The sequence below is a fragment of the Microcaecilia unicolor genome, chromosome 1 (assembly GCF_901765095.1).
Source record: "Microcaecilia unicolor chromosome 1, aMicUni1.1, whole genome shotgun sequence".
Lineage (NCBI taxonomy): Eukaryota > Metazoa > Chordata > Amphibia > Gymnophiona > Siphonopidae > Microcaecilia > Microcaecilia unicolor.
This window is the reverse complement of record NC_044031.1, coordinates 651192636-651213809: the sequence shown is the minus strand read 5'-3', so window position 1 is coordinate 651213809 and position 21174 is coordinate 651192636. Positions and strand designations below refer to the sequence as shown.

General features: G+C 42.5%; 1 protein-coding gene across 2 annotated transcripts in view; it reads right to left on the bottom strand.

The window, feature by feature from the left end:
• LOC115456639 (apolipoprotein L4-like) overlaps positions 1–18072 on the bottom strand; it is a 92204-nt gene extending 74132 nt beyond the window's left edge. For both annotated transcript variants that reach the window (XM_030185859.1, XM_030185868.1), the window contains exon 1: positions 17910–18072. The gene's annotated coding sequence lies outside the window, so the exon portion shown is untranslated. The remainder of the gene's footprint in view (positions 1–17909) is intronic.
• Positions 18073–21174: the final 3102 nt, after the last annotated feature.

The following is a 21174-nucleotide window of genomic DNA, read 5'->3' as shown; positions in this document are numbered from 1 at the left end:
CTCTCTTCCTGTATTCTCCCACACTAGCTCCGCCTCCTGCCATGCTCCGGTCCCGTGCCCCGCCCCCGCTGCCCCCCCCCTTGGTCGTGGCTGCCGCGCCCCCGTCCAACGACCCCCCCCCCCTTTGCCTTACCGGCCCGTGCAGCGCCTGTCACCTCTGCTGCACGGGCAAGAACAGCTGATCGGCGAGTCAGAAGGCCTCCTCAGACGTCCCTTCTTTCTTCCTGGGCCCGCCCTCCTCTGACGTAGGTAAACTGACGTAGGTAAACTGAGCGGCATACAAGTGCCGCTCAGTCTTTTGGAATTTCCGCTTATTTTTATGCCGATGACATCCTTCTTATTTACCCAAACCAATCCCTTTTCTCCTAACATGCCTGCTTCAGACATGTCTTAATAAAGTGGATAGTTTGTTAAAAGAACATAGATTAGTCCATAATAAAGACAAAGCTGTTGCCTGCTGCCCAGCGCGAGCGCAATACAAGATGGCCACTTAGGGTTTGAGCTCGGCTTCCCACTGCCTTATATTTTCCATAACATCTCATCAGACCTTGTGTTTTGGTGTCAAAACCCCAAGATATGGCTTCAAGATCTCATGAGAATGAAGTCGTGGTTCATTACTCTGCCCAGAGTTTAAAACGGTCGAAACACGAGTTGCCATCGCCGATTAAGAGTAAAAACAACCACCCTGAAGAAGTTTCCCTTCCAACCTTGCTAGCGGAGCTGCTCTAGGTAAAGGACTTAATTAAAGACAATGCTGAGACACTGGCTGATCTGAAGGAGGAAATTATTAACATTAAACAGCAGCAAACTTTGCACACGCATCGAATCGAACAGACAGAAAGCCATTTGAATGCTCAGGCCGATCAACTGTCTGAAATCCCAAAGCTGGCCCGGAGGCTTCAGCGGCTCGATAGAGAGCTCGAAGATCTAAATAACAGATCCCGGAGGAACAATATTAAAATACTGGGTATACTGGAAAAATGCGAAGGGCAAGATCTCTCTCACTTTCTGACGTCCTGGATCCCAAAAGTACTTCACACAACATTTTCACCGCCCCTGGAATTTGAACGAGTTCATAGAGCACCATCGTTCCTGCTGCAGGGAGCTCAGAAACCACGCCCGATAGTGGCCCGCTTATTAAGATACCAGCAAGCATACCAGATTCTGCAGCTTGCAAAAGCAAAACCACCTTTAAAGTATGAAGGGCATTCAGTACTCATGGTGGCCGATTTGCAAAAAAATACCATCGCCAGAAGGAAAAGATTCCTAGCAATGCGGCCACTTTTGAGAACCATAGGAGCCAGATATGGTTTGTTCTTTCTGGCGATGATGAAGATCACAATCAACAACGCCACAAAATCTTTTGAAGACCTGGATGCCCTGGTGGATTACTTGGATCAGCAAGGTTTTTCACCTATGGATGTCACGGTTAGGAGGTCTATATCTGCCTCTTAGACTGTTAAACATTATTTAATCTTTAAAGTTATGTGGTTCTGATGTTAGTCTCATAGAATACAGTGTTCTATTCTGTTTATCTAAAGGGAAGCTGTAGCTCGCTCTATGGCTGCGAGTTAGGCTCGTGATGGCAATTACTAAGTTGTCTGTTTATATTATTGCAGTTGTTTACTTAATTTTTCTAATTTTAGTTTATGTACACACCTTGTTGTCTTTCCAAAAGCTGAGTTTTTCTTGTGTATTCTTCAGGCAGGTGGCAAGGAGTTTTCTGAACCTTATTGTATCACTGCCCAAGCCTTTCACTGGTTTGCATGACCAACATACTTAATTTTCTTTCACTCAACATAAAGGGTCTAAATAATCCATTTAAGAGAAGCAAGTTTTGGACCCATATTGTCAAGCTGTCACCAGATGTTCTCTTTATTCAAGAAACCCATTTGGACTCTCACTCGGTGAAGTTACTGAAGAATCACAAATATATTCTTGGGTCATGTTCCCCAGCAGTGGGGAAGAAAAATGGTACTGCTATTTTTTTTTTTTTAAATCCTCTGTACCCTTCTCCATTATCTCTTCAAATTCTGATTCAGAAGGCAGATGGTCCTCTGTTATTGTTTCACTTGGTCCCAAGCAATTTTTATTTGGGTGTATTTATGCTCCAAACAATGATGACCCGCAATTCTTTAAAACAATTGCGGATTCTTTTGTACATTAAATCTCATATCCCTATATTAATTGGAGGGGACTTTAATGTTACTTTGAATCCTGTGCTGGATAGGAAGTCTACCTGCAAAGCTCCATCTTCAAAATGTAGACCAGTTCTGCAGAAAATTATGGAGGACTTAAATCTTTATGATATATGGAGAACACTCAATCCCACCACTAGAGATTATACTTTTTATTCGATACCGCATAAATCATTCTCAAGGATTGATATGTTTCTAATATCTAGCAAGCTTGTCTCAGAGACTATTGCTACAAGTATTTTACCAACGACTATCTCGGACCATGCTCCTATAAGTTTATCATTATCAAGGGCAGCGCCTGCAAAGCCTCCTTTGGTTTGGAGATTCAATGCAAAATTAGTAAATGAAGAAGGCTTTAAAGAAACTACTGTCAGATTTATTGAAGAGTATTGCCTCTTCAATAAGATAACAGACACCTCGCTATGCAATTGGTGGGATTCCCTGAAGGCATACGTCAGAGGCATTATTATTAGCTTCGCCGCTGCATGGTACAAAAATTAGAAAACTGAATTTAGAAGCAAAAATTAGAGCTCTGGAGCATGCTTCTAACTCCAAATATAACATTTTCCAGATTTTAAGTAAATACCGCTTGGATTACAACTCTATGTTAGCTAAGATTTCTTATCATCAAATGACCATTTTTGGAGCTAAATATTATTCTGAAAACAAAATCGGTAGCATGTTGGCTAATTTGTTGCGAGGTAAACGGACCAGAGCGAGGGTGGTATCTCTCAAAGACCCAAGCGACGATTCCATAGTTACAACTGATACCAAAATATTAGAGTTGTTTGAAAGCTTTTATCACACGTTATATCTCTGAGCTATCTGTTTCAGATCATACCATTAATGCCTTCTTAAAAGACTTATCCTTTCCTAAATTATCGCAACAATCTCGTCTTTTGGACTCGCTGTTTACAATAGGAGAGATTGAGCAAGCCATAAAACAATTACTATTAAACAAATCTCCAGGACCAGATGGCTTTAAGGCAGAATTTTATAAATTCTTTAATAAAGAACTATCTCCACTGTTATTTGAACTGTTTTCTGGCATTATGAAGAGTCACTACATGAACGGCACATTCACAGAAGCAAAAATAATTGTCCTGCCCAAACCAGATAGAGATTTAACCTCGGGTTTCCAATTTCAGACCAATTTTGTTAATTAATATAGACAAGATTTATGCAAAGATGCTGGCTCTTGATATATGGGTTCAAAATGGCTGCCGAGAGGGAAAGACGTACTTTTCTAGCTCCTGAGGAACTTACTTTTTGAACTTGGGAAAAACTTTAGTTTCTCCCTAAAATTACCTTATAATGCCGAAAAGAAGGGGGAAAGCCGCGGCTATCGTCCCCCAACGACTTGGAACCCCGATTCGAAGCAACACGATCGAACCGTTCCTACTGCGGGCCCAAACCGCTAGTACGCCGACGGGCGGCTCGCTGTTGTCTCCCACAGCAGTTGAAGATCTGAGAGAGACACATGAGCTGGAAGTTTCATTGAGCCCGGACGCCCGAACACCTCCTCCTCCTCCTATGTTCCGCGAGCAATCTCCTTTGATGGTGGCGCTACCGAATCGAACTCCGGAAGGAGATGTAGTAGTAGGAGCGCAGGGGACGATTAAAGATCAGGAGAAAGCTGGGCTGAACGGAACACCAACGGAAGAGAGTTTTTTCTCAAACCGACCAGAAGGCGTACAGACGGAGGTAGGAGCCTTATCATTTGATTTAACACAAACTAAACCCCCTGAAGTGACTCTTGAATCCCTTTGGAAACTTATTATGGATTTGGGCAAAGCTCTAGTACCCCAAATGCAGATGGATAAGCAAGATGTTGAAAAGTTGGAAGAAAAAGTACAATCTTTAAATTCACAGGTGGGACAACAAGCTAAAGATATTCAATTACTACAGGAAGTGCAAAATGTAGTCATTAAGGATTTGAGTAATTTAAGACGAAAAGCAGAAATAATGGAAAATTTTTCTAGAAGCAATAATCTTCGCTTTTTAAATTTTCCTTATTTAAATACTATGGCTCCTAAAGAGATGTTAAAATTATACTTTAAAGAAATTCTTCAAATAAAAGAAGAGGATATCCCCCCTTTGGCACAAGTATTTTATATTCCATCAAAAAATTTACAACAATTAGAAAATCAACCTTTGGATGTATCAGCTATATTAGAACTTTCGGACACTGAACAAGTAATACCTGCTACCTTGATAGTAACGGTAGTTTTATCTCCGGATAAAACTTGGATACTAAGACTATTCTATAAAAATTCAGCAAAACTTTTCAAAGGCTTAAAGATCAGCATCTTTCCGGATGTATCAAGGGAAACACAGCTACGCCGGAAGAAATTTCTACAGAAGAAAGGAGAAGTGCTTACTTTGGGGGCATCTTTTTTCCTTAAATTCCCTTGCAAATGTTTAGTCACCTACCAAACCGAGAAATTTACGTTTTTTGATCCTGTTCAACTTGAGAATTTCATAACATCTAGAAGGACAGTTGGAATTAATTTTCCTACTAGTATTAATGTTCAATAGTATTATAAATAGCGGTTAGAGTCGTCTTTTCACTCTTTTTCTTATGATAATTGCCTGTTTACTTTAATTCATTTATATCCATTTTGAACTCCCTTAATGTGGACTTGTATTGATTAGAGGAATAATTATGGTGAAAATAATTTTTCTTGAAAAATTTGTAACCTCTAAAATCATTTTTCTTTTAACAAGTTTTATGCTTGTAAAATGTGAAATTTATAAATAAAAGAAAAAAAAAAAAGAAAAAAAAGATGCTGGCTCTTCGGCTATCCAAAGTGCTATCAGGAATTATCCATCCAGACCAGTGTGGATTTATGCTCAATAGATCCACCCGTGACAATGCCAAATTATTTTGTAATATTCTTCCGGTAGCTAATCAAAGTGCAGACCAACTGGTAGCCCTTGCCTTGGATGCTGAAAAGGCATTTGATAGAGTGGAATGGCGATATTTGTTCCTGATCATGGAGTGCTTTGGTATTGGCCCGGCATTCCTAAATATGGTGAAATTGTTGTACCAACATCCTAAAACATGTGTCTTTGTTAACAATAAGTCTACTCCTTTCTTTTCGGTGTCTAGAGGAACCCGGCAGGGTTGCCCTTTGTCTCCATTGCTCTTTAACTTAGCAATGGAACCGTTGGCAATTGTGATTAGAGAAGATCCACACATAACAGGATTTCAAATGAAGTCAAGTATTGTTAAACTGTCCTTATATGCGGATGACTTGCTGTTGTATACCAGCCTACCATGTATACTATCTCTGATATCTTCATTCTGTACCATCTCGGGATATCGGATAAACTGGGATAAAACTGAGTGCCCTCCATTGCACGGTGATATAACAATTCAAGACTTGAGTGTTTTCCCTTTTAGAGCACAAACGTCATTCATCAAATATTTGGGTATTTATTTGGGGAGGACTTTGCAAGACACCATCAGCAGAAATACTGAATTAATCTTAAATTTCACGCAAGAATCAGTTTCTAAATGGTCTCCTTTGTCCCTTAGTTGGTGGGGCAGACTGGATACTATCAAAATGACTTGGCTCCTAGAATCAACTATGTGTTGTATGCTTCCAGTTCCATTTCCAGTTAGTTTCTTTAAGAAAATTGATAGGCTTCTGACGCACTTTTTATGGAAATCCAAACCTCCCCGAATCTCGATTCGCACATTAAAATTGCCTAAACAGAAGGGCGGAGTCAATTTTCTAGACTTCGCTACATATCACACCTCCTTTATTCTGTCTAAAGGGTCTGAGTGGTTTTTACAGGAGTTCTCCTTCTACACTCCTTCATGGTTATCCGTGGAAAGGTCCTTATCTCACCATTATCCACTACAGATATTGGCGGAAATGGGCTCTAAAAGTTGCAGGAGTTTACTCCCAAGCAATAGATCAGTTTTAATTGCAACAACTACAGCTTTTAAGGCACTGGCAAAGTCTCTGCCGAAACCTGCTGTTTTCCCCTCAAATATGGTTCTATGGCATAATAAACAACTACTGATCGACAAGAAAATCATAAATTGGTCTATCTGGCAGAAGTGTGATATTTGGTTCCTGAATCAACTGATAACAGATGGCGTTTTCAAAACATTTGCTCAGCTGCAGGCTGAGTTTCACGTCCCTTACTCTCAATTGTTACAGTGGTACTTACCTCTAAAAAGTGGAATTTAAATTGTGTCACCGCTGATATGGCTAATCACTCACTTCATTACCAATCGGTGCAGGATGTAGCCCAAAGCCTCATTGTTTTACAAAACTATGAGGTCTACTACTCCTGCTCCGCGGTCCTCTACGCAACATGTATGGGAAATGGATCTTCAGGACTCCTTGTCAGATGCTCAATGGTCTCGTGTATGGTCCAGGGGCCCAAGGGCGTCCCTGTCGGCAACAATATCACAATCTCTCTTTTTTTTATGTACCACAGGGCCCTTTGGACGCCTAGAAAGAGCAAACTGTCTGGATCTTCTAACTGCGATTTTTGTTGGTCATGCAAACAAACCACAGGAACTCTTATGCATCTTTTGCTAGAACGTCCTAATCTAGTATTGTTTTGGACAGATGTTTGGGATAAGTTACAAAGAGTTTTGGGGTTTCAAGATTCTTTTCTACCAAAGTATATAATCTGGAAGTCCACTTGCACCGAATTTATATATTCAGAGAGTGATAAACTGTTATTTGACTTCTTAGTCTCTATTGCGTTGAAATTAATAATATCACACTGGAAAGATAATTCTCCAGTTAATGTTATTCTTTGGTGGAATTGGGTCCTATTGTACAAAAAATATGTGCAACTGTCCTTAAATATTACACCTGGGCCCAAGCATGGTACTCAGAAATGGAAAACCTTAGATCTCTTTCTTTTATCAGCAGTCTAGCTATATTGCCTAATGTTTGAACTCAGCTTGATGTATATCATTGTATTGTATAGTACAAGTTGTTTTCTTTCCTATTTTTCTTCTTTTGTTTGCTGTATTTTTGAAAAACTCAATAAAAATATTTAAAAAAGAAAAGGCAGTAAATAAATCCTAATAAAATAAAAAAAAAACAAAAAAAAACTGTTGCCTGCTGGGTCATTGACACTATGTTGCTATGGCTAAATCCAGAGGTCTCTATTCTATCCTTATCCTTCTTGACCTATCTGCTGCTTTCGACACTGTTGATCACACCATACTCCTTGATACGCTATCCTCGATTGGATTCCAGGGCCCTGTTCTTTCCTGGTTCTCCTCTTACCTCTCACTTCACACTTTCAGTGTTCACTCTGGCGGTTCCTCTTCAACTTCCATCCCGCTTTCAGTTGGGGTCCCCCAGGGTTCTGTCCATGGACCCCTCCTTTTCTCCATCTATACATCATCTCTTGGTACCCTGATTTCATCTCATGGCTTTCAATACCATCTTTATGCAGATGACTCTCAGATCTACATCTCCACCCCTAAAATCTCAACCGTAATCCAGGACAAAATTTCATCCTGCTTGTCTGACATTGCTGCTTGGATGTCTCAATGCCATCTGAAGCTAAACATGACCAAAACTGGACTTCTCATTTTCCCCCCTAAATCCATCTCCACTCTTACCCCTTTCTCTATCTCTGTTAATGGCTCTCACATCCTCCCTGTCTCCTCGGCTCGTAACCTTGGAGTCATCTTTGATTCCTCTCTCTTCTTCTCTGCGCATAGTCAACAGATCGCCAAAACCTGTCGTTTCTTTATCTACAACATTAGCAAAATCCGCCCCTTCCTTTCTGAATACGCTACTAGAACCCTTGTCCACACCCTTGTCACCTCTCGTTTGGATTATTGCAATTTACTTCTCACTGGTCTTCCTCTCAGCCATCTCTCTCCTCTCCAGCATGTCCAGAATTCTGCAGCACGACTTATTTTCCGCCAAAATCGTTATACCCACACTAGCCCACTCTTCAAGTCACTTCACTGGCTCCCTGTCCGCTTCTGCATACAATTCAAACTTCTCTTACTGATCTTTAAATGCATCCATTCTGCAGCTCCCCATTACCTCTCCTCTCTCCCTACATTCCTCCCCGTGAACTCCGCTCACTGGACAAATCTCTCTTGTCGTACCCCTTCTCCTCCACTGCTAACTCCAGGCTTCGTTCCTTTTCCCTTGCGGCACCTTATGCCTGGAATAGACTTCCTGAGCATGTACGTCTAGCTCCATCTCTACCTGCTTTCAAATCTATGCTGAAAACCCACATTTTCACCACTGCTTTTGTCTCCTAGCTACTACTCAATTGCCTCCCCTTGTTCCCTCTCACCCAGTACTTCCCTCACCCTTAATTGTCTTGTCTGTCCGTATTATTCTTAGATTGTAAGCTCTATTGAGCAGGGACTGTCTCTCTATGTCAGGTGTTCAGCGCTGCGTGCGTCTGGTTGCACTATACAAATGTTAATAATAATAATAATGTTGCAACCTACTATTACAGTGAAGCTTTTTTTTTTAATGTTTCTTGATTAGTACTTTTATAATATTTCACAAAACAATGTGATTATGTAATCAGAATTCAATTTAACAAAAATTTGAAACAATTTTTAAAGGAAATAAAAACAGCAACTTTTCCATCCACAATTAAAACTGGTTCCAAGTTTCAAAAAGACCTGATTAAAAGGAAATTATAAGAAAATTCACAGTTGCTACCTCTGTATTCAAACTCCAGCCTGCTCTTTAGGGAGACATACAACATTCACTTCAACTCTAGCTTCTAAGAAATCTTTAAGCTGTTTAGGGTCCATAAATTGAAACTGCTTACCCTCAAGCACTATATTACAAATACAAGGAAAACGTAATACATAATTTGCTCCCATAGCCTCAACTCTGGGGCGCAGTTCCAAAAAGGCCCTGCATCGCATCTGTGTTGGCCTAGAGAGATCAGGAAAAATTCTGACTTTTGAGCCCATAAACAATCTTTCTAAGTGTCCGATCTGGCTCCAACACAAAAGTGACCAACGCAGTAGTCCTATGAGTAATAACATCCATCGAACTTTCCAGGAAAGAAGTAAGGTTCATTTTTTCACCCAACCCAGGGGTTTTTCCTGGCATACCCTTAGAATTCCAGATGTAATAGGCTCGTGTGATGGGAGGTAATGAATCTTTGTTCATTCCTAGTATTTCAATCATATATTTTTTGACCATCTCCAAAAGGAGGAATTAAAGGAGACTTGGGGAAATTAAGAAACCTAAGGTTAAGTCTTCTAGACTGGTTCTCCAGGTATTCCAAACGCTTATGTAGAAAATTGTTATCTTTAACCAAAGCAGTTTCTGAAGTCCCCATTTCTTGAATCTTAGTATCCACATTTTCAATTTTAGCGGATTGCTGCGCAGTCACTTGTGCCTGTATCAGAACTGCTTCTGAAAGTGTTTTTATATCATTAGTATTTTCTTTTATCATATTTTGCATAGAGGAATTTGTGTTGTATACCATATCCCACAATGACTCAAGCGTCACAATGGCCGGTTTAGTTATACCACTAGTTGGTAAGGGGGAGTGTGGCGGGGCCTCGCTACGAGAGAGTTTAAAGACAATATCTTGAGGCAAAACTTTGAGGCCAATTGTACAAAAGTCGCCTGAGCCTGGGTCCCGCTTGTATTCGCTGTAGACCTTCCCTCTAGCAGCTCCGGTTTCACCCCTCCGGTGTCCGTCGCTGTTTAGGCTGCTGCAAATAACTCACTCCCCGGTTGTCGTGGTGCCATGCGTTCCATGGGGCTCAAGGAAGCCCCGTCTCCGCTCTCTATCGACGTCAATGCGTCGACAGCTGCAGAAGGAGTCGAAGTACTCAGAGGTCCTGGTTGCGACTTAGAAAACTGCAAAGTCATTTGCTTCAACATCGACGAGGTTCCGGGAGCTGAGAGATACTCCTTCACCTTTCCCCTTCGCTTTCCCATCGTTGTCGATAGGTCGAAGGCCACGAAGGAAGCAAAGGCCTGACAGTCCTCTCGGAGCAAACTCAGGTGCGTCCATTCAGAGTGCCATCTTGGATCCACAGTGAAGCTTTTTGATTCTATAACAAGTCAAGTCTCAACCTTCCGCTACCTTGGAATTATTTGGGATTCCGCTTTATCATTTTCTCCACAAATTTCTAATTTGATAAAATCTTGTTTCTATGCCTTTTGCCAGTTGCATAGTATTCAACATCTCTTCAGTCATAATGACTTTTACACTTTAATACTCTCATTTATTATATCCAGACTTGACTATTGCAATATTGTATACGCAGGTTTGCCCCGGTATTCCTTGAAAAAGCTCCAAACAATTCAGAACGCTGCTATTAGACTTCTTTGTCGTGCCCACCATTCCGATCATATAACTCATTTGCTTAAAATCCACCATTGGCTGCCTGTAGAACAAAGGATTGTTTATAAAGTTGCTTACTCATCTATACAGCATTCCGGACTGGGATCCCTGATTACTTGCCCAGCCTTACTATACCTTACTGTCCTAATAGAGACTTATGGTCTTAATGACCACGGTCTTGTAACGCCAAATCCAAAAGCAGTCCATTACCCGATGTACGGCTTTTTATTTTCTGGCTCCTTTTACCTGGAACAACCTACCCCTTTTTCTTCATGCTAACTTGTCATTTAAAGGTTTTAAGGCTGACCTTAAAACCTTAGAGCTGCCAAGTTACCCATTCCAGGAGGGAGACTGGCCAGTCCTGGATTTCTGTCAACCTCATCCTGCTGCATTACTGGATCTGCAGCACTGATTTAAATGAATAGAACCATGGACTACAAATACTACACTGCTTTGGGATGTAAGTTTAAAACCATGACCGGCCAAAAAGTCTCCCTCTCGGAATGGATAACTTGGCAGCTCTGAAACCTAGTTATTCAAAGAAGCGTTTGGTATTTCTGATTGACTTCTAAGACTGTCTGACACTGACCCATTTGTCCACCCTGAAATATTATCCCTTGGCAGTGCTTGTTTTTCTTTCCTGTAATTTATGCTATTCCTTTCTTGTTGTACATTAGATTTGTAAACCGTTTTGCTCTGATTTCAGTACAAGCAGTATAGTAAAATGTTCATAAACTATAATCCAGCATTTCCCCAAACTATGCGCCGCAGCAGACAGTTGCATACCGAGGGAGGGGTGGACAGGGCCGGCGGCAGGGCAATGTAGTGGCCACTGCAGGGATGGGAAAGAATCCTATTCTGATTCTTTCCTGCCCTCTGCCGCTCCTCTGTCTCCCTTTTCTCTTCTGTGCTGTACTGTTGCTGCCAGGTTTTCAAACTGGCTGCCGAGACTTCGGCAGCACGACTGCTGCTGGAGGCCTTGGCGGCCATTTTGAAAACCCGGCCAGCAGCGAGCAGTACAGCACAGAAGAGGAAAGGGAGACAGAGGAGTGGTAGAGGGCAGGAAAGAATCAGAGTAGGATTCTTTCCTGCCCCTGCAGCGGCCACTACACCACCAGGGCAGCCAAGAAGGATCGAGGTAGGTGTCCTGGGGGTGGAGTGGCATTACTGCAGCGGCATCAGCATCCACGTTGTCATTCTTTTATTGTTGGTAGCATTTTTTAATTTAATCTCACATATTTTCAAACATGCTGGCTTATGCAGCATACGGATATACACAGAGGAAGTATAATAACGGAATAACGTTTCATAGGTAGAGTAGTAATTTGTTATAAATTGTAATCACTGTCTCTTTTGGAGAGGCTGGTTATAGGGGCACCCTAGAGCTGTTATATTTGTGCAGAGAAAAAGAGACCTGTGTGGTCAGAGTCTGTATGTTTCCATGTAAACCATCACTTGCAAGGATGCTGTAATTGTGGGTAAGTATGATCCTTAAATGGGTTAGCCTAAGCCTGTACTTGGCTAGGCTACTGTAGACATCTGTGGGGTATAGGGAAGCTTGGAACTCTCATTTCTGTATTGTCACTAAGGCAAATCTCAAAGTGTCCATACAAAAGCTGGAGGCTCATAACACCCTGTACACCTGACCGAGGTTCAGGATCAAACACAACATGCCTTCTTTTTTTGGGCGCTATGAAGTGCACAGAATATCTGCCCATTCCTTCCTAATCCTAAGGAACTGGGACTATGGCCTTGAGCTGTAGCAATCTGCCTAGCACTGACATGACTGTTGCCACGTTGGCAGGAGACTTGCAGGAACATTCTAGAAAGGTGTGGGACAGGCTGAGCAAAATCCAGGGCACTCCTTCATGGATCACTTCAAGAACCCCTTGATCCAAAGATATCTGGGTCCATCTCCGGTCCCTCCTAGTAGATGAACCAGAGAGTGGGCTCTGTCATATAGAAGGGGTCCAGAGCCACAGCAGGTGTTTGGGCATGAAGATCGTAAAGGGGAAAAATCCCTCCATGAGGGACTTTTCAAATGCCAGGAAAATCCCAGATGAGAAGAAATGAAAAGCAGAGGAAGCTTTACCAGCATATATGTGGGGTTTGAGGGATATAGACTTCTGATCCTAGAGAAGCAGTGGGATCAGCATGATCCTTGTGCTTTAGAAAGCTAGAGTCATTACTCTGCCCAGGGATGCCAGTAATTCAATCAGAGTCAAGGGAAGGGGAGGGCATAGTTTTCCAGAGGGCAATATAAACTTTATCCCAGGAGACAGAAGGGGGAGAAGAGGGGCTTCCTCAGCTGCCCAAGCTCACTGCTAAGGAATGAAATGCTCAGACTTTGGACTCTGATAGCCTCATGTTCTGCTGGGAGAAATAAGAATGGAACCAGGCAGAAAGGACTGGAATACTGACAATGTTGATAGAAGAGTAAGTTGGAAACCTGAGAGAAGCCAGGTGAATTGTTTCTGCTTTTAAGTGTAACAGCCATGGGGAGAAGGATAGTTAGTTTTGTTGTAAATCTTTTGACTATCCTGAGCTGCAGAGCTGTGCTACAATACTCTAAATGCCAGCCAGCCTTGTAAACGTTAAAAGAACTCCTGTTTGGATGTACTTGAAGAGATAGAGTCTGGCTACATGACTGGATTCAGAGAGTGAGTGTTAAGTTGCAGACAGAATGACACTTAAGAAAGAGAATTTAACCACCAGGGACTATTTGGAAAAGCCAGTGAATGAGACCTCCAAACTAATTTACATCAAATTCCTGACTTATGTTGCCTGTTTTTGAGTTCTAACTCCAGGAGAGGAGGACATGACCTGGATATCTTGTAATAACTGAAACCCTTTTAAGAAACCTGTGTTTTGAACTGCTGCTGAAAAGCTCATTCTCTTTTTCATCCTGAGTGTTCCAGGTGCTAAGAATAAAGACCTCTGCAAGTTCAGCAATGTGTTTGATGGATTTCTTTGCTTGCTGGTGTTCTTAGTCCCTCAGCCCAGGTGGACTAATTATGGTCTTTGTCACAGTCCTTGATTCCTCATTGTATTTATTAGGCAACCCCCAGTGCCCCTAGAGCTGGTCTCCAACTACCTTTTTGAATACCATGAAAGGACTGCCCACTGGACCAGAGTTTATTGTGCTGGAAACCACTCTTCCTGGTCGGTATTGTCTCACATCCTTAAAGCCTCCCCTGGCTGTTTGAGACAAGTTCAGTGCTCTGGGATGATCCTCCACCAATGTAGGGACCTTAGGTTTCCCTAGGTCTTTCACAAGCTACTCAAGTCTTTTCTAAAGAGCTGTTTGCTTTTGAAGGGTACCTTGCTGAGGCAGATTTTTGAGGCCATAACCATTGAACAATTCCTAAGCCACAGAAAATGCTGGGTGGACACAAGTAGAACTATAATCTTAGCCAAGGCTCTAATTAGGTAATACAGGGTGTCTGCCAAGTAAGCTGTACCCATTTGAAGCTGCACCACTTCCAAAACCTTCTGCAAAGGCTCTATCAGAGAACTCTCTGGTAGGTTTTCAGCATATCTAAAACAAGCCAGAGCCACCACATCAAAGGACTGCTTCAGCATCTCCAACCTGCGGTCTTTTTCATCACTGTACACCACTGTGCCCACGTTCGGGAGTCCTTTTCTTCCCCTGGGAGTGGGTAAAGCCTTAGACCTGAATCTGGGATCTGCCACTCTGCTGTGCCCATATCATAAATATCTTTATGCATTAGGAAGGCTCTGGTTGGTACCATCAGCAACTGGGTGATAAAGAAGGACAAGTCTTCTCAATGAAAAATGCAAATGATTGAAGTGTTTTCTCCAGGGAGTGCTTCTCTCTCATCCATGACATCTTCTTCAAACTCCACCTGGGGCTCCATGGACTCTTCCCAAGAGTCAAATGAACCTCTGGCTCCAGGCACTCCCTGTCATTCTCCTAGTCTGCCAAAAGACAATATCTCTTAGTTTCTGTTAGACCCTTCCTTAAGAGGAGTCCAAGGCCCACAACCATTCCCCATGCCCTCAGGCCCTTCTTTAGATAGAAGACCCACTGTATAAACAGAATATATTTTGAGGTAAAACCTCTTGCTGCCTCTTCAGCGTTCTCCTGACTGCTGCTCCAAGCCGTGATATCTGGGAGTTCTACAGGACTCGGAATCACCAGACTCTCCTCCTGAGCTTTTCTCACTGAATCCAGGTTTAAAATGCTGGCAGTTCCTACCAGACTTTTGACCCCAGCAAGCTGCCCGCTGCGGACTATTTCTGTACCACTCAGGCTCTCTAACTCCCATAACAATGCCTGGTACCACACCAAGGCCTTCCCACCACTCCTCATTATAGCAATGGCATTGGTAGGTAGGCAACATCCCAGGCTGAACAGCACCAGCCATTACCCGTGAAGCCATGTTCCGCGTGGCCTCACTGGTGTTCTCTCTCAGTCATGGTTTTCCTCTGCACTCACACTGTAATAATGGTCCCCTCCTCCAGAGACCCAACAAACTCACCCAATTGCTTGAAAGCACTTTGCTGCTCTAATTTTCCTGTCTGTTTTTTTCAAAGTTGTTGTCACTTGCTTCTGGGCAAGGCACTCAAGGGCCCCTCTCAGGAATGGGAAAGGGGGGGGGGGGGCTGAGGCTCCAACAAAATGACTCCAACAGGATACCTTATTTGAGAGGGGGGAGAGGCTATACAGGATAGCATGGTTGAACCTCTGTATATCCTATATAATAATTTGCACCTCCAACATTCTATGTCTGGATGCCTGGGTTCGTAACATCCATTCCCACTCATTGCCCCGCCCTTGCGTCAAAACATAATGATGTCAGAGGGTGGAACAATGAGGGGGAAGGGAACGCTGGAGGCGAGATGTCAGGAGGAGAGAATCGCAGGACATTGAGGGGAGGGAGAGAGGAAGGGAAGGGGAGGGCAGGGCAGAGGAGAATTGATGGACATGGATGGGATGGGAGGACAGTCATAGGCGCCCCGTATAAGAAGCTTGGGGAGGCTAAGTCTCCCCAGCCCAACCGTGACCTTCCCCTGGCTGCTGCCCCCCCAAATGCAGGGCTGCCTGGTGCAGCAGTGCTGCAGCCAGGCAGCTCTCGGACGGTCCCTCCGCTCCTTCCCGCCCTCAGCTCCCTGATCAACAGTCCTCCTCTCTGTTCCTCCCCCCCTTTTATCCCTTTTACTTTCAGGTGCAGCGACTGCAGTGAAGAGGACAACACAGCGGGCTCACCTCCAGCTTTTCCCTTTCCTCACAGTGTCCCATCTTCTGTGATGATACATTTCCTGTTTCCACGAGGGCGGGACACTCTGTGAGGGAAGGGAGAAGCTGTGTTGTCCTCTTCACTGCGCCTGAAAGTAAAAGGGTTAAACACGCGGGGGGGGGGGGTAAAGAACAGAGAGGACAGGAGGGCTGTCAGGGAGCTGAGGGAGGGCAGGGGGGGAGAGAGGAGAATTGCTGGACATGGATGGATGGAGGGGAGGGCAGGGGAGGGGAGAGAGGAGAATTGCTGGACATGGATGGATGGAGGGGAGGGCAGGGGAGGGGAGAGAGGAGAATTACTGGATATGGATGGAGGGGAGGGGAGAGAGGAGAATTGCTGGACATGGATGGATGGAGGGGAGGGAAGGGGAGAGAGAATTGCTGGACATGGATGGATGAATGGGGGCAGGGAAAAGAGGAAATTTGCTGAATATGGGTGGATGGAGGAGAGGGCAAGGGAGAATGGAGAGTTCCTGGGCATGGATGGAGGGGAGGGCAGGGGAGAGAGAGGAGAATTGCTGAACATGGATGGATGAATGGAGGGGGCAAGGGAGAAAGGAAATTTGCTGGATACGGGTGGATGGATGGAGGGGGCAAGGGAGAAAGGAAATTTGCTGGATATGGGTGGATGGAGGAGAGGGCAGGGGAGAATGGAGAGTTGCTGGACATGGATGGATGGAAGGGGAAAGGGAAATGGGACTTGATATACCGCCTTTCTGTGGTATTTTGCAACTACATTCAAAGCTGTTTACATATATACAGGTACTTATTTTGTATCTGGGGCAATGGAGGGTTAAGTGACTTGCCCACAGTCACAAGGAGCTGCCGTGGGAATCGAACTCAATTCCCCAGGATCAAAGTCCACTGCACTAACCACTAGGCTACTCCTCCACTCCATGGATGGAGGGGAGGGAAGTAAGGAAAGAGATGCACATGGATGGAGGGGAGGGAAGAGAGGAGAAATGCTGGACATGGATGGAGTCTGCGTACTCTTTATCTTTTAAAAAATACTATAAATAAAAATCACAAAAAAAAAAAAAGATTAAAACAAACAAAAAAAACCCAGATAAAACAATCCGTATCTCATACCCCTGGAGCATACTACTCATTATACACCCTTCCCAATTATTACTTATCATGACTGAACATTTCTTCTAACGGTTCCCTTAAAAACATAATCGCCATTACATGATAACTTTGCTAGCACCCGTTTCATTTGTGTGAGAAACGGGCCTTTTTTACTATATATATATTTGTTGCATTTGTATCCCACATTTCCCCACCTTTTTGCAGGCTCAATGTGGCTTACATTATGCCGTAATGGCAATTGCTATTTCCGGAGTGAGAAATACAAAGTAGTGTTACATTAAAGTTCATAGATGTTAAAGTAAATTATAAAGTAGGCTGGATAAATTGTACATTCCAAGCATAGATAAAGGGGTAGTGCATAAATTGTACATTCCAAGCATAGATAAAGGGGTAATGCAAAATGTTCATTGGTAACAAATTGATTGAAGCAGTCAGGTGTATATATATATATTTTTTTTTCCTCTTTCTTCTTCTTCTTTTTCTTTATTTGTTTTAATGAAGCAGCAAACTAATTCCCCCAGGAACTCTTCTAAAGCAAGTCTGTTCTAGGCTGTACAGATGCTCATATGACATACAGTGAAGACTGAAAAATACTGGCTGATTGTAGACTGCACAGTCCCTTTATAGGATAAGGGCCTCGAATCAGAGGTTCTCAGTCTCCATAAGCCGGCAGGAGAGTATACATAGGAGCCAACTATGTGGGTGCTTGAACACCCCCAATATTGAGAAAATTCCTTGTATGTGTCCAGGGATGGGTTATTTCCATTGGGCTTAGCACCCCCAATAATTTTGAAAAGTTGGCTCCTATGAGAGCATATACTTACATGTATGGACTTGGTCTGGAGGAACAATGAGGAGGGGTGGTTTTCTGCAACTACAATGATAAACTTTACAGTCCAGTGTAAGAGTCACTGAAACTGTGAGTTCATAGATACCATGGTGTAAACTTCATTCAAAAGGTTTTCAGAGTATAAAAGACAATACAAAGAAAGAGTAAAAAGTAATGATAAAACTCTATTACTCACTGATATCTTGTCACAGACAAGTCCTGGACGCAACTTAAAGAATCTTTCTAACTTGCGGTGAAAACAACCATGCGTTTTACCATCCAGGACAGGCCACCGGTGCACTGATCACATAAAAAAATCCCACTGTCATTTCTGTCTGTTTTCCATTGCTCTGTCAGCTAAACTGTATCAAATTTCTACTTTCCACTTCCTGACACCATGCCAACCGTACAGAAGTTTTGGAATCAGCCAATGGTAAAATGTCACACATCTATGTCAGGTCAACAACCAATGCAATGTTTGCTTTCATTATGACTCGTTCGATCCAAGCAGACTCAGTGATTGGTTGGACTGGAGAGGAGGTGATGGCAGGCAGCACTTACGGACAGGTTTTTTTCAGTTGAAGCCCCCCTGATAGGCTGTGTGGGCGGGGTTACGGGGTACAGTGTGCTCAGTCAGGAGGCCTTGAAACAGGTGGGAGCAGCTGTCAGCCAGCAGAGTCCGGGAAACCAGTACGAAGAAAAAATATAATTAACCGTTATCTTGTAGATGATAATTAGGGAGGGCGTTGTGGATCATTGGAGCATTTGCTAGCTGTTTGCGTTCTGATTATAGACATTTATATAAATAGAACCCTATAGTGTACTATAAATTATGGGCAAGGTAAGCAGTTTTTTTTTTTTGGGGGGGGGGGGGGGGTTAAAATTATTTTATATACACATCTACCAAGAGGATAGTATTATAAGATCACTATTGTGTTTGGTGTTCTTGCCAGCTCATATTGTCAGGACATGTCAGGAGGGGCTTGATGATTCCAGAGTGTTTGTTTTAGAATCCATGCATATCTGCAGACATCCTGATGTGTGCATCCTGGAAAACAGACTCCTTTATTTCTGGGTGAAATTTCTTACTGCATTTACAACTTATTTTACTGCTTTGGGTTTCCCATGTAATTCTGGGTCCTGTTTCACTTCAGAAATGCTACCAAATTCACTATTGTACAAAATATGATTCTCAATAATACATCTCCAAAGGAAACATTCTCTCAGCTAGTCCAAATATTTTTATGCACTACGAGAAAAAAAATGCCACAGATTGAATATTGTCAGATACATGGCTTGGAATTGTTGTAGACCAGAGATCAATGTTTTTGATGACCTGTGGGCAAACTGAAAGGATCCTGGGAATAAAACCATTGAATTATATCCCAGTAAAGGTATAGATAGCAAGTACCAAGTCACAAACAACTTATGGGGGTTGCCACTTGCGTGACAGTTTCTTGGCAGACGTTTAGTGGGGGTGGTTTGCAATTATCTTCCCTAGTCATTTTCCCACCCCACCAGCTAAGGCCGGGTGCTCGTTTGCTGACTGAAAGTAGATGCTTGCTGAGTTGGCTAGAGGCAGGCAATCCAATTCCAGTACCATTCTGTAAAATCTTCAGACAGCTATTCTCTTTCCATCATTGAATGTGATTGGTTGATTCGCATGGAGGAACCAAGGCTGGATAGACTTTTATGGTTTGAGAATATGTTTGGGTCATAATCCCATCATGAATTGATACGTGTTTTTCTCGGAGGCCTCTGAAAGGATATATACTTATAGTAATATCCCAAACACTTCCAAATATATTGAATTTGTAGAAAATAATATCTTCCACAATCTTCCACAGTGTAATGCCAGTTTTAAAAAAGGATCCAGAGGTGATCTACCACTGCAATTTCCCCACCCCTAGCTGTCTGTTCGTCTGTCCAATTTAGACTGTGAGCTTTGTTGAGCAGGGACTGTCTTTTCATGTTAATTTGTACAGCGCTGCGTAAGTCTAGTAGCGCTATAGAAATGTTTAATAGTAGTAGTAGTAGTAGTAGTGATCTGAGAAATTATAGACTGGTGAGCCTGACTTCGGTGTCAGGTAAAATGGTGGATACTATTATAAGGAACAAAATTACTGAACATATACATAGGGATTAATGGGACAAAGCCAAAGTGGATTTAGCCAAGAATAATCGTGACTCACCAGTCTGCTACATTTCTTTGAAGGGGTGAATAAACATGGGGACAGAGGTGAGCCGGTTGATATTGTGTATTTGGATTTTCAGAAGGCATTTGACAAAGTACCTCATAAATCACTCCTGAAGAAATTAGAAAGTCATGAGACAGGAGGCAGTGACTTATTGTGGATTAAGAACTGGTTAAAAGATAGAAAACAGTTTGAGACTGATTGGTCAGTACTCTGAATGGAGAATGATAAATAGTGAGGTTTCCCAGGGGTCTGTGTGGGGACCGTTGCTTTTTAACATAATTATAAATGTGAGATGATGAAATTTGCTGATGATACAAAGTTGTTCAAGGTTGTTAAATCACAAGAGGATTGTGAAAAATTGCAAGATGACCTTACAAGACTGGGAGAATGGGCATCCAAATGGCAGATGACATTTAATGTGAGAGAGTGCAAAGTGATGCATGTAGGAAAGAGGAACCCAAGCTGTATCTATATGATGCAAGGTTCCAAATTAGGCGTCTCTGCTTAGGAAAAAGATTTAGTTATCGTCATCAATGATACATTAAACCCTCCACGCAGTGTACAGCGGATGCTAAGAAATCAAATAGGAATTATTAAGAAAGGAATGGAGAACAAACTGAAAATATTATAATGCCTTTATATCACTCCATGATTCGACTACACATTGACTATTGTTTCCAATGAGGTCACCGCATTTCAAAATTATAAAAGGTACAAAAAAGGGCAATGAAAATGATAAAGAGGATGGGATGACTTTCCTATGAGAAAAGGCTAAAGAGGCTAGGGCTCGTCAGCTTGGAGTAGAGGAAGCTGAGGAGAGATACGATAGAGTGGAATGGGTAGATGTAAATAATTTGTTTACTGTTTCCAAAAATATATGGACTACATGGCATGCAATGAAGCTACTAAGTAGCAAATTTAAAACAAATTGGAGAAAATATTTTTTCACTCAACGTGTAATTAAACTCTGGAATTTGTTGCTAGAGAATGTTGTAAAAGCAGTTAGCTAAACAGGATTTTTAAAAACAGGTTTGGACAAGTTCCTACAAGTTCCGACAGGTTCCTACAAGCCATTATTAAGATGGACTTGGGAAAATCCACTGCTTATTCCTGGAATAAGCAGCATAACATCTATTTTTACTCATTTGAGATCTTGCCAGGTACTTGTGACCTGGATTAGTCACTGCAGGAATCAGGATACTGGACTTGATGGACCTTCGGTTTGACCTAGTTGGCAATGAGTATGTTCTTATGTGAGGTTGC